Below are 12507 nucleotides of genomic sequence, written 5' to 3' on the forward strand. Positions count from 1 at the left end.
AAACTTACATTTAAAATGAGACAAAGAAGTCTGCACTCCCCACTTTTATTTAACCTTGTAGTAGAGGTGCTAGGCAATATCATAAGACAAGAAAATACAAACAGAAGGTATGAAGAGCAAAAGAAAAATATGTTATGAATATATAATATAATTGTCTGAAAGAAAACCCAGAAGAGACTAACAAATTATTAGAGTCAATAAGGAGTTCACTGAAATTACTTATTCTGAGTGAAAGACAACACAAGTGTAATCGTGGCTTTGGGAAGATTATTTAAATTCTCTGTGTTAGTTTTGTAATAAAAAAAAAAAGTAGATAAGGGCACCTGGCTGGCTCAGTCAGTAGTGCATGCAATTCTTGATTTTGGGGTCATGAGTTCAAGCTTCATGTTGGGCATAGAGCTTACTTTTTAAAAAAGGTAGATAATAATTATATAAATGTTACTAAGACTTAAATGATTTAATTTGAGTAAAGAATCTAAAATTGTGCCTTCATGTGGTTGGTTTTATATAAATGTTAGCTATTTTTATTATTATAGAAACAGTGTAAAAGATTCATGGCATTGCTACATAAAACAAGTAAAGAACCAAAAATGTATAATTTTAAGTATACCATTAATAATAAGAATGGAAAATATATTTAGGAATAACCCTAACAAAATTTGTAAAACATTTATTTTTTTTAATGTTTTTATTTATTTTTGAGACAGAGAGAGACAGACCATGAGCAGGGGAGGGGCAGAGAGAGAGAAGGAGATACAGAATCCGAAGCAGGCTCCAGGCTCTGAGCTGTCAGCACAGAGCCCAACGCAGGGCTCGAACTCACAGACCATGAGATCATGACCTGAGCCGAAGTCAGACGCTTAACCGACTGAGCCACCCAGGCGCCCCCAAAATTTGTAAAACATTTAATGAGTTAATCTTAAAATGAAGATAATCAAGGAGACTTAATTAAATGTAAGAACATACCATGTTTGTGGACTTGGAGCCCATTAAAATATCAAATTTGCCCGAAAGGAACTAAAAATTTAACCAATTTCATATAAAATTCATTCAAGTGTGTGTGTGTGTGTGTGTGCATGTGGTCAAATTTCTAATGGGTTATTCTAATGCTGATTCTAGTAGAAGAATAGAGAACAAGATAGAGAGTCAGAGAAAATGGGATTTGTTCCAAAGATTTCAGACTTGTTTTAAACATATAGGAGTGTTATTCATACAGTTACAGATGATCCAATAACACAGGATAGCTTGGAAAAAGACCTATGAAGATGTGGAAATGTAATATGTAACAGAGGTAGCATTGCACATGGTACAAAAAAGTTGAATATTACTATAAATAGCACTGGGATACTATTTGTGAAAAAAAATCAGTGCTTGGGATGCCTGGGTGGCTCAGTTGGTTAAGCATCTGACTTCATCTCAGGTCATGATCTCATTGTGAGTCTGAGCCCTGCATTGGGCTCTCTGCTGTCAGAACAGAGCCCACTGCAGATCCTCTGTACCCCCCTCCCCATTTCCATTCTTTCTCTCTCTCTCAAAAATAAATAAACATTAAATAAGTCAGTGCTTAATGGATTAAAGTTTAAATGTGACAGAGCTTTTTGACTTGTGTAAGAAAATATAAGAAATTATCTTCCTGGCCTTGGAATGGGGAAAGGACATCACACAAAGGCACAATACCTTAAATAAATATTTGATAACTCTTATTAGATTAAAAAACAGATTCATTGGGGTATCTGGATGGCTCAGTCATCTGGGTGTCATACTCTTGATTTTGGCTCAGGTCATGAGTTCAGGGTCATGGGACTGAACCCCGTGTTGGTCTCTGTGCTGAGTATGGAGCCTGCTTAAGATTCTCTCTTTCTCTCTCTCTCTCTCTCTCTCTCTCTCTCTCTGCCCCCCTCACCCACTTATGCTCTCTCGGTCTCTCTAAAATAAAAATTAAAAACCCCCACATTCATCAAAAGACATTCTTAAGAAGTAGACAAATAACTATACTGGAAAGCAAATTGTTTTCAACACAAAAATATGACAAATATTTTTATACATTATATATAATATTACAATATTAAAATATTAAAATATAACTATTAAACAGATGTCACTAAAGAAAATACATAAATTGCCATAAAATATGAAAAAATGACCTACACCATCCTAATCAGAGAAGTGCAAATTTAAACCACAATAATTCACATTTCAGACTCATTAGGTTAGCTATAGTTTAAAAAGTCTGTCAATATAAGTGGTGGTGAAAACGTGGAGCAACAAAAAATTTTTATACACTCCTGGTATAAATTTGAACTCTAAATTTGGAAAAGACTAATAAATTTGAAGGCTCATATACCCTTTGACATGGGAAGAACTGTCTTTGACATATACCACAGACTCTAGTACTATTCAAATCGATATTTTTAAGAATGTTTAAAGTATCAGTGTTTGTAATCTCAACAAATGGAAATAAAATAAATGCCTACCAGATGAGCAAAACAAATATGTTGCAATATGGTTAACTGAATATTAAAATACATTGCAGAGGAATGAACCGTATCACTAATATATAGAGAGTAAAAAAAAAAAAGCCAGTTGAAGATTACATACAATGATATAATTTATGTAATAGTAACATTCAGTCAAACATTACAATAAATTCTTAAGTATATTTGCATTGTAGTAAGATCATAAAGTAATACAAGGTTATGAGAAAAATTAAGAAGTTCCATATATATTGAGAAGGAGAAAATATGAGATCAGAGTAGAATATACAAGGCTTCAATTTATTTGTAATCCTTTTTATTTTAAGATAATGTAATGAGTTCATGTAATTTATTACATTATTTCTTATATTTCTTTGCATATTTTAAAAATCACACAAAGAGTGTTAATGAAAAATAAAGTTATCCACTTAAAATGGTTAAAATGATAAATTTCAAGTTATATATATGTGTGTGTGTGTGTGTTTGTGTGTGTGTTTGTATACAATATGTTTTAATCACAATTCAAACAAAAACAAAGTGATCACCTTTTATAGATACTGTTTCTTAATGAAAAAACTCTGAATGGTAGCATTCCCAAAAGCATATGGCCACACTTTGATTTATGTATCTGTGTGTATTAATTGGCCAGATAGGTATAATTTTTTAATAAACAAAATAAATATTTGGATATAAGACCATATCCTTAGCCACTATTGCTTTAATCTTCTTAGCAGATTCCAAAATCACTTGTTAAATAGAACAATACTGGTATTAAAGTGAGTGACCACAGGATAAGTAGCAAAGCTAGCTAAGATGAGGCATGTGTCTACATCTCATCAGTATTGAATACTGCCTATAACTATCACATTCATCTTTGCTTTTAATACCCTGCATAAGACTAACTGAATAACCCAAAACATTTTGCAAATCTTAGGTAAGTTTAGAGAATATGCTTTTTTCCAGAATGTAGCTATAATGAACCTGTGAATCATACATGTATTGCCTGTTTTTACAAGATTATGATACTATAAAAAATAAAAATAATATAAAATTCTGTCTGTAAGGTTATTAAATTTAATGTACACTTAAGTAACTTCTCTATTCAAAAATTATGATATTTCTTTTATAAGCTAAATCTAACTTATAAATTAATTTCTCTGAATATCGTTCTAATAAGGTATACATCTTCTAGGAGAGATACTTAATGAACCAGTAGACAGAATGATGGAGTTTGTTGAGTTTAGCCAGTATTTATTGCAAGTTACCCTGTATCTGGCATTATGGGCACATGAACATAGAGGCCACAGTGGAAAAGGTAGAGATTATGTATGAATTCAACAGCATAGGTTCTCATTTGCCAAGGCCAATCAACCTCTAAATGTTCAACCTGAGGGCTGTCTTTGATAGAGCACTATACCTTGAGAAGTTGAACCAAGCACTCGGAGCAAATTGGCTATATGGGACCCTTCTATCTTAGAAAGGTGAGCAGTTTGTCATTTCAGGGATAGATGCATAGGCCAGGTATGACTTTTGCTCTTACACAAAGCCTTAGCCAACACTGTTAGCCAGGGTGTATGGAATGCTTAATCTATGAGTATGTAATCCCATAGAGTACACCACTCAACCAGGGGACCCACTTCATACTGAAGGAGGTGTAAGAGTGGATCCATGACCATGGGCTCCATTGGTCATTATCGCATACCATACTATTCAGAAGTAGCTGACCTCATAGAATTCTGGAAAAGCCTTTTAAAGGCACACCTAAAGGACCACCTGAAGACTACACTCTTAGAGAATGGGATGCTATCCTTTAGAAGGTGGTACATGAATTGAATCAGAGGCTTCTAATATGATCCTATGGTCTCAATAAATAGGGCTACAAAACAAGGGGTGGAAGACTGGCCCTACTTAACAACACTCTCAAAGATAAGAGTGGTCAGGCCCCTTTTGTTTTTCATCCTTGCAACTCTGGGCTCTTGAGGGTTGAACGTACTGGTTCCTAAAGAGGACACTGCCCAGAAAGAGCAAGTAACCATTTAGCCACAAGCTATGGCTTCCCAGGGAACTTTGTACTTTTAATATCTATTGAACAGCAGACAAGAAGAGGCACCATTCTGATTTGAGTAATTGATCAACAGAGGTTGGTAGGATTGTTTTTATACAATGTGGGCAGGGAGGAATCCATGTGCATTTACTTGCATGATCTACTTGAGTGCCTTTTGGTACTATCTTGACCCACTGTCATTGTGGCCAAACACATGTAACTAGACCAGAGAAGCATGTGATTACAAGGGTTCAGACCCTGCAGGAATGAAGGCTTGCTTTATACCTCCGGATAAGTCAACTGAAACTGCTAACGTAATAATTAAGGGGAGGAAGATTTAGAATGGCAGTGGGGGAAAGGGTGTGTGTGAACTGTATCTCCAGAAGTAACTCCAATAATCAAAGTTCATTCTTAAAACCTCCCTCTTCTAAGTTTTCTATTAGGGTGAAAGCTGCATAGGAACATGAAGGATTAGGGAGTTTTATCTTACCTCACCAAAGTCACAGTATTTTCTATTTTCCGAATTATTTGGAATCTTCTTTATGGGAGAATACTTCCATATGGAAGATTTGTCTTTTCTCTTCTGTTTACCTATTTAATCTTTTATTTATATCAGTCTGGATCATGGGGACTTTTTTATACTCTGGTTATAACCCAAACATTATTTTTTTTGGCTGAAATTATTCTAGCTTTGGCCAAAGGGTACTATTTCATTTGGTTCCTATGTCCCTTTGACATATCACCATCATTATGTTTTTTCACTTTATTTCTAAATTATATTTTTTATTGGATATTGAATTTAGGCTTGGGCATTCCCCGCACCCCTCCCCCCCCAAGTACTTTCATGATGCTGTTATCTTGTCTTTTGCCTTCCACTATTTTTACTGTTAATCTTAATTTTGCTTTTCTTAATGTAATGTCTTTTCTTGTTTCACTTTATCTTTGGCTTAGCAGCAGTTTTATGATGATGACTACATGTGTGTTTTTTAATCCCGTAGCAGATTTGCTGAATTTCTTGAAGGTTTGGAGCTTGATATCTTTCATTAATTTTGGAAAATATTCAGTCATTATTTCTTCTGATATTTCTTCTATTTTATTCTCTGTCATTTTTTTTTCCTTCTGGGTCTCTCTATCACACTATTCTATATTGTTCTATTGATCTCTGGTGTTCTGAGTTTTCGTTCTTTCTTCCTCTTTGTATTTCCTTTTGCATAATTTCTATTGAGCTACCTTAGAGCTTTCTGGTCGTCATTCAGCTCTTAACTCATCCAATGAATTAAAAATATTAAATTTTATTTTGATACAATACAAAGCTTACAAAAAATGGTAAGAACAAAATAATGAACTTCAGAAAGACATTATAGAATATGTTGCCCACGTGATGCCGTATCATGCCCCAATACTTTAGTATGTATTTTCTATAAAAGGATATTCCCCTATAAACACAATGCATCCATATAAAATCAGGAAATTAATATTTACTTGTTATAACCATTTAATGCTTTGTTTCCATTCAACTTTTCCCACACTCTTAGTAAATGTACTATTGGGGAGAATCAGTGGGATGGTGGAATTGGCTGTGTATTTTCAGTTTCTACAAGTTTCAGTTCATCCCATCGACTCACACTGTCATTAAAAACTCTGGCTAGTAATTCCTTGATTCAGTGGAGTAATTCAGCTTGCAGGAACATTAGTTCTCTGCTCTACAGTGAAGGGTATAGCTACTAAATTCTAGTCATTAAGTTTTGTTTTTTTCTTACCTGCCCCCCCCCCCCACGCCCCGCCATTTCTTTAGTTTTTTTGCTACAGTAGGAACAATGGTTTGTGTTATCGTATATTTTGCTAAAAGTAAAACATCTACTTCTATGGATTGTTTTTTATATTTTTCTCCTTTTGAACAGATTGTATAATTTTTTTCTTGTCATTTTAATTCTTTAATAAGTTTTGAAGTTACATGTTTTCTTGTTATTCTTAAGTATAATAGAAATTAAAACATAATACTTGTTAAAATCTAAACTTTCTCCCTTACCCTCCCCTGAGAAGATCATGTTGACTATTCCACTAACTCCTCTCAAATGTTTTATTATTGTTGGGATGCATCTTCATTAGATATCTTTAATCCCACAAAATACATTGTGTTATACAGTCAATGTTCATTTAATTGTAGTTATATAACTTTCTACATCAGTTATTTTTTTTTGCAGCTCAGATTCTTCTATCAGCCCTTTGTTTCTGCCTAAAGTAAACCTTTAAGAATTTCTTTTGGTCAGTCCTTCGGTGGAAAATTGGTTATGTTGGCAGACTCTTATGGCTTTATTTTTCTTGAGGTATAATCACTATATTGTAAAATTCATCCTTTTTTGTGTGGAATTCTATGACCTTTCATAAACATATACTGCCATGTTACCACCACCAATATTAAGATATGAAACATTGCCAACACCCCCAAGAATTCCCTCTTGTCACTTTATAGTCAGTTCCTTTCTCAGTTCCAGGCTCTGGAAAACACTAATCTGTTTTCTGTTCCTATAGTTTTGTCTTTTCTGGAATGATAGTATGTAGGTCTTTTGAGTTTGTCCTGTTTTGCCTATCTTAATGCATTTGTGACCCATCCATGATGTTGTATATGGTTTATTCATTTTTATTGCTGATTAGTATTACATTGAATGAGGTACACAGTTTGTTTAACCATTCACTAGTCAAAGTACATTTGAGGTGTTCATAATTTTTGGCAATTATGAATATAAGAGCTATAAACATTCATATACGGTTCTTAACATGTACATAAATTTCATTATACTTGTATAAATACCTAAATATGGTATTGTAAGATCATATTGTAATGATATGCTTAACTATATAGGATATTGCCAAATGCTTCCATTTGACTATACCATTTTGCATTATCATCACAATTTATGAAAGTTCCAGGTTTTCACCATCTGTATCATTTTAACTATTCTAATAGATTTGTAGTGGTATCTCATTGTGATATTAATTTGTCTTTCCCTAATGTCTAATAATATTTAGCATTATTACATGTGTTTGTTTTCTATCCATATATCATCTTTCGTTTTGTATGTACTCAAACTTTGTTGTATATCAATTGTGTTTTGTTGATCTATCCCTTTACCTTGATTTGTAGCTTTATAATAAGAATTGAAATCAGAATTTACATTCTTCTCTTCAACCCCAGGAGAATTTGGGAGAGGACTGCATAATTTTGAGCAGAGTCACATGTTTATTAAATATGACAAGTATCAATGCAGCACACGTATTAGGCCTAGAACAGTGTTCACTTGCAGAAGCTCAGAGAGAATGGAATGGTAGCAAATATGCAGATTTTTTTTCTGTCTCTTGCTCAGGAGCAGTGCAAACTGATAAAGTTGCGCAGTATGCTAGGCTATTCAGTGAGGGACTCTGGCTTTGTAATATGGAGTGTAAAAGCTCAACCAATTGGGAAGCAATAGCACCTTTCCTGGCATAGGCAAGGGCTTTGAATTATGTCTTTTGTTCCATGAGGTCACCAATACTAAAGCCCACCTTTTCTTGAGGTTGAAGAATCTATTCTTGATCTTGCTTTATCAGATAATCTTCCTCAGAGTTGCAGATTAATTGGTGTTAATTATTTCCTAGATGTGGTAGAATTTACCAGTAAAGCCATCTGTTCCTGGACATTCTTTGTTATGAGGTTTTTGATTACTAATTCAATCTCCTTACTGGTAATTGATCTGATCAGATTTTCTATTTCTTCATGATTTAGTCTTGATAGGTTGTATGTTTTTAGGAATTTTTTATTTCTTATAGGTTGTCCAATTTGTTGGTACTGTACTTGTTCATAGTAGTCTCATGATTTCTTTTATTTGTGTGTTTTCAGTTGTAATGTCTCCTCTGTCATTTCTAATTTATGTGTTTGAGTCCTCTTTTTTTTTTTCTTGGTAAGTCTAGCTTTTAAAGGTTTGTCAATTTTGTTTATCTTTTTAAAAAATTAGCTCTTAGTTTCATTGTTTTTTTTCTGTTGTCTTTTTAGTCTCTATTTCATTTATTTTCACTATGATTTTTATTATTTCCCCCTTTCTATTAACTTTGATCTTCATTTGTTCTTCTTCTTCTAACTCCTTGATGTGTAAAGTTAGTTTTTTTAATTTGAACTTTTTTTTTCTTAATATAAGTGTTTATCACTATGAACTTCCCTGTTAGAACTGCTTTTGCTGCATTTTGTAAGTTTTGGTGTTTGTATTTTCATTCATCTCAAGATATTTTTGATTTGTCTTTTGATTTTTTCCAAATTCATTTTACTAGACCACTGTTACACTGGTACTAAAACCAGACAAAGACATTGTAAGAAAAAAATAAAAAAAACAAAACAAAAAAAATCTTCAGACCAATATCCCTGATGAACATAGATGCAAAAATCTTCAAAAAGATATTAGGAAGCCAAATTCAACAATGCATTAAAAGGATTATATGCTGTGAGATTTATTCCAGGTATGCAAGAATAATTCATCACTTACAAATCAATCAGTGTGATACACCACATCAACAAAATGAAGGATAAAAATCACATGTTCATTTTAAGGTGCAGAAAAAGCATTTGATAAAATTCAACATCCATGCACAATAAAAACTCTCACAAAACTGAGTATGGAGAAAAAGTACCTCAACATAATAAAAGCCATTTATAATAAATCCACAACTAACATCATTCTCAAAAGTAAAATGATGAAAGCTTTTCCTCTAAGATTAGGAACAAGGCAAGGATGCCCATTCTTACTACTTTTATTCAACATAATAGTGGAAATCCTAGCCACAGCAATTGGCAAGAAAAAGAAGGAAAAGCCATCAAAATCAGAAAGGAATAAGAAAACTATCTCTATTTGCAGATGATATGACCCTAAAGGCTCCACAAATGAAAAAAAAAAAACTGGAACTAAAAAATGAATTCAGTAAAATTGCAGAATAGAAAATTAATGTACAAATATCAATTGCATTTCTTTCTTTCTTTTTATATTTCTATACAGTAACAATGGAGTATAAGAAAGAGAAATTAATAAAACAATCCTATTCACAATCACATTGAAAAGAATAAAATACCTAGGAATGGATTTAGTCATGTAGGTGATGGACCTGTACTCTGAAAACTATGACGCTGATGAAATAAAGAAGATAATCATAAATGGAAAAATATTCCATGTTTATGATTGGAGGAATTAATAATGTTAAAATGTCCATACCACCCAAAACAATCTAGAGAGTCAATACAATGCCTATTAAAATTTCAATGGCATTTTTCACAGAAATAGAAAAAAAAAAATACTAATATTTGTGTGGAACCAGAAAAGTCCCCAAATAACCAAAATAACCTTGAGGAAGGAGAGCAAAGCTGAAAGTATTACACTTTCTGATTTCAAACTATATTACAAAGCTTTTTACAGTTCTTAGTAACCAAACTGTGTAATATTGACATAAAAATAGATACATACATTAATGGGACAAAATAAAGAGCCCAGAAATAAGACCATGCATTTATGTCAACTAATTTACAACAAATGAGCCAAGAATACACAATGAGGAAAGGATAGTCTCTTCAATAAATAGTGTTGGGAAAACTGATCAGCCATGTGCAAAAGAATGAAGTTGGATCTTTATCTTAAGCCACTAGCAAAAATCAACTCGAAATGGACTAAAGACTTTAACATAACATCTGAAACCATAAAAACCCCAAAAGAAAACAGAGAGAGTAAACTCCTTGACATAAGTTTTGTTAATGAATTTTTTGGATTTGATGCCCAAAGCAAAAGCAACGAAAACAAAAATAAATGGTATGACTACATTATACTAAAAAGTTCCTGCACAGCAAAGACCATCAACAAAGTGACAAGGCAACCTACCTGTGGGAGGAAATATTTTCAAATCATATATTTGGTAAGTAACTAGTATCTAAAATATATAAAGAACTCATACACTCAACAGCAAAAAGCAATCTGAATAGAAAATGGCAGAGGACCTGAATAGACAGTTACCCAAAGAAGACATACAAATAAGCAACGGGTACATGAAAAGGTGCTCAACTTCATTCAATTATCAGAGAAAAGCAAGTGAAAAGCACAATGAGATATGACCTCACACCTGTTAGAATGGCTATTATCAAAAAGATAACAGATAAGTGTTGGTGATGATGTAGTCAATAGGGAACATTTGTGCACTGTTGATTGGAATTTAAATTGGTGCAGTTACTATGGAAAATAGTATGGAGAGTCCTCAAAAATTAAAAATAGAACTACCATATGAATCAGCAATTTAACTTCTAGTTATATATTTGGAAGAACAATATTACTATCTCTAAATGATATCCCCATGTTCATTGCAGTATTATTTATAATAGCCAAGACATGAAAACAACCTAAGTGTCTACTGATTGAAGAATGGACAAAAAAAATATTTTATATATAACCATCAAAAACAAGGAAATCCTGTCATATGTGACAAAAGGATGAACCTTGACAGCATTATGCTAAGTAAAATAACTCAAACAGAAGAAGGCAAATATTGTATCAGCTGACATATATGTTGAACCAAAAAAAAAAAAAAATCCAAACCTATGAATACAGAGAACAAATTGATTTTTGCCAGATTTGGGGTGGGGGTGGTCAGTGGAAGAAATGGCTGAAGATGGTCAAAGGGTGCAAACTTCCAGTTATAAGATAAATAAGTTCTTGAGATGCAATATACAGTATGATGACTATCCTTGATAATACTGTATTATATATTTGAAAGTTGCTAAGAGAGTAAATCTTAAACGTTCTTATCACAAAAAATAAAATTTGTAACTATGTGTGGTGGTCGTTAACTAAACTTATTATGGTGATAATTTCACCATATGTACATCTATGAAATCATTATGTGTATGCATTAAGCTAATACACTGTTATACATTATTATTTCTCAATAAAACTAGAAAAAATGTTTTTTTTTTCTAAGTAGTAGGATTAGCAAATTTTTTATGGGACTAAGTCTCTTTGCTGATCAACATTTGGTAATTTTTCTATGATTATGTGTTATATAAACCAAGCATAATAGTTTTCAAGATTTGCCTATACTTGAAGACCCACATAAAAGCCACCTGTTATAATATTTTGCAATTTCCTGTCCTCTACCCATAGCAATGAATCGCAGTTTTCTCTGAATTTTCACAACATGTTAGTTATTCCAATGATATAGCACTGAAAGAAAGAGAAAAAGATCTTCATCAATCTAAGTTTTGGTATTCTGCAATACCAATTTTCCTTAGGGTCTTAATTTTTCTTAATGTTCATCTGATGGTTCTTTATTATTCTGTTTCCTCATTAATTTTTAAAGGAGTTTTGATGATATTTTATGAAGTATTTTGTTTTTTATGAGAGGATTGATATAAAAAAACTAGCTCATCACTAATAACAAGTATGGATTATCTCTCACCATTTTAAATTATTCATTCCATTAGAATAGCACTTATTGAATTACTATCTTTTTGTGTAAAATATAACCTACTTTATAAAAAATAAAATACATATTTTTAATAAGAAAAACCTGGAAGAATTAACATTATCTTTTTAAATTTAAGGTATATTGAGCACCCATTATATGTAAAAAGGGGACAGAAAATATTTCATTCAGTAACATATCTTGCCAAGTATCTTGCAATGAAATGTAAAACTTGGGCTGAAATTTTGTGAATTGTTATTTTCTATTGTGTTCCAGTAAGATGTTTTTTAGCTGAATATTGTTATAGTGGTTCTCCTTCAAAAGAGGACCTAAAGTTTTAAACACCTATGCCTATACCAAAATTTTAACAATTACAATAATAACATTATTATTTTAATAATGCATCAAAGAATAAGTGTGTAATGTATTTTGAATGGAAATAGCATTATTTCTATTGCCCTTAACTTTCTCAGGCTAACAAGGAGACAGGCAGTTGAAAAGATAACAGAATTCCAGTCTCACATT

The sequence above is a fragment of the Panthera onca genome, chromosome B4 (genome assembly GCF_046562875.1).
Source record: "Panthera onca isolate mPanOnc1 chromosome B4, mPanOnc1 haplotype 2, whole genome shotgun sequence".
NCBI classification, from domain to species: domain Eukaryota; kingdom Metazoa; phylum Chordata; class Mammalia; order Carnivora; family Felidae; genus Panthera; species Panthera onca.